This window comes from Stegastes partitus, unplaced genomic scaffold (genome assembly GCF_000690725.1).
Source record: "Stegastes partitus isolate 25-593 unplaced genomic scaffold, Stegastes_partitus-1.0.2 Scaffold581, whole genome shotgun sequence".
Classification (NCBI taxonomy): Eukaryota; Metazoa; Chordata; class Actinopteri; family Pomacentridae; genus Stegastes; species Stegastes partitus.
In genome coordinates this window covers 228,454-231,183 of record NW_007578312.1, presented here as the reverse complement: position 1 = coordinate 231,183, position 2,730 = coordinate 228,454, and positions in this window count along the sequence as shown.

Sequence of the window (2,730 nt, the reverse complement as noted above, 5' to 3'; positions counted from 1 at the left end):
TGTCATGACCCCCCAGCCTCTGCCCCAGCCCTTGCCTGTCTCCCTCTTTTTCTCCCTCTCTTCTCCCTCCTCTGTTTCTGTCTCTGTCTGTCTGTCTCTCTCCCTCATTCTCTCTCTCTACCTCTCAGCCCTCAATCAAGGACAATCATTCACAGCTGCAACTCCGGACTCACCTGCTCACCATCACCACAGCTCCTATAAAGACTCTGTTCATTCCACCACACCCTGCCAGACCAGAGCCATTCCTCCTGCATGCTTCTGCCAGTCCCTGCTCTGTCTCCAGCCCTACATCCCCCTAGCCAGCTTTCTCCACTGGTTCCACCCTGGATTCCCTGAGCCTGTCTGCCCCTCTGTTTTTTGTCCCCTTTTGCGAGTATCCCCGTTTGTATAAGTAGCTTTGTTTTTTTATCCTAGAATTTGTTAGTTTTTTTCCTGTCTGTTGTTTGTTTGGAGTTTCTTTTAGGTTTTTCTAGTTTTGCCCCCTTCGTAATTCAGTTTGGTTTTCCTGTTCTGTTTTCCTGCCTCAGTTTAGTTTCTGCACCTCAGTTTAAATTCAGTTTTTATCCTTGTTTAATAAATCTTTGTGTACACCTTGCCTGCCTGCCTGCCTGACTGCCTGATTTCATTTTTTTTTTTTGTAGATGTGTACACAATACCAAATTACTATCTAAATTTATTGTGGTCAACTATTCAGCAGACGTGTGGCAAAATTAGCATTCATTTTAAATTATGTTCCTGTAACATTTATCATTATCTCGCTTTTGGTCTCCACTAAGTCCTGATTAAAATATGTAGTTCTTTAGCTGCTAAAAGCTGAGTTTCGTAACAGGCAGCTGGTAAAGAGGTTCATCAGAGCTTTTTCAGAGTTCCTCCAGTACCTGGAAACTGGTTTGAAGAGGAAGACTAGACTTAGCCAAAACACTAAAGTGATTGGCTGTCAATTTTATTTATTTATTTTTTAAAAAGGACTGAAGGTGTTAAAAAGCTAAGCAGCGATTAGGCGGGACTATAAGGCGATAATTAACCGTGGGTTCGTCAATACCAGCTACCCCTTTTCACATAAAAGATAATGAATGAACCGACTGGGTATTTTAAATATTGATCAGTGCAGCTTTAAACATTTACTGGGGCTGCTGGTCAGGTGACTGCAGCAAGTGAATTGCATAAAGAATGTTGCAGCTGCAATGTTGTTCTTGATGTCTGTTTGAGTTGAATAAAATTCATATCATGGCCGTAGCGATTCCACACCAACATAATGTATTGGGTATAAAACACCTGATTACTAAAACCAATAAGTACTCAGTTAAAGTAATTATAGTCAGCAATTAGGTTTGTCTAAAGATGCATTAAAGACTCTGATGTTTCTGAACAGAAAGGACTTAAAGTAATTTGGGAACAGGTTCACTGTTTAGGTTGAATTGTTGAAAGTGAATTAGGAGCTTTGTGTCTCCTGGTGGATCTTAATGAATGTCGGGTTTGCACTCATCTGTTGCTCATTGGGCTTCTTGGATGAAGGCCAGCACTGCTGCAGACACGCTCAGAAGGAAGCAGTTAGAAATAAGTTTCCTTGTTTAAGGAAACTGCAAAAGGGAAGGAAATGTGTCAGAAATCTTAAATTTTCATACCATAGTTAGTGAGGTGGACCAACCAGATGCACTTAGATGCTCTGACATCTAGAAACAATTGAGTCTTTGCTATATTTAGTCCTAATCTGTGAAACTGTTTTCCTCTAAATGTGAGAACTTTACACTTAAAAGAAAAAGTCACTGCGCTTCTCTTTGGCTTGATGCCCTGACTTCATCTTTTACTAAACGGTATCTTTTTCTTTTTTTTTGTGATTTTTTAAAAAAAAAAAATCAGATTTGCCGCGTGTTCATATTTATTATTGTTCAGCACTGTGGTTTAACTGATTGTTTTAAATGGGTCACTCCATCTTAAATCATATTTTTAGAACACTTTCTGCTTGACTGTCTCTGATTTGCCTGAATTTACATAATCTATGGCTATGCATGAACATATATGTGAAATTTCAGCCTTATATATATGTGCATATATATACATATGCAATGCTTACCGAGATTACATTTTTAGAAATTGACCAACTTTCAGCTCGTGTTTTTTGCACATGAGGCTATGTTTGAACCACAGTATCCCAGGAACTAATAAATATAAAAGCCTGGCATTTTTACTGTTATTTCTCATTGTGTCATTGATTTGGAATCTGCAGTATTGGACAATATGTCTATGTATGCCACAATAATTAGTTAAATTTGGAGAACTATCTGCCAATACTTTTGTTTTTGTGGTGCAGGTTGTCATACCTGCTCAATCAGTTATGAAAGCTACATTAAAATAATTATTTGTTACCAAGCACTTTATATTAAAAAGTAAATGTATTCTCATAATCATTGTTAAAACGGTTTGATCAAAATGATAAATCAAAACAGATCCTCCTGGTTTGTATTGTTTTGATAATAAACTTGGCCTTCAAGATCAATGTCATATGCTGGACTCTTAAAGTGTGAGTACATATTTATAGTAATTGCTGAAGAGTTTTCTCTAAATGATCTCTTTTGATAAGTATATTAATTCAGCAGGTATATTTAGGTAAGGTAACATTCATTTGTTTCTCCAGCCTTATCTGAAAATGATAAATAAGGCCATATTTTTAAAAAATAAAATAAAATATCTTAGTTATATTCTGATTTAACTATTTTTGAAACTCTAGAA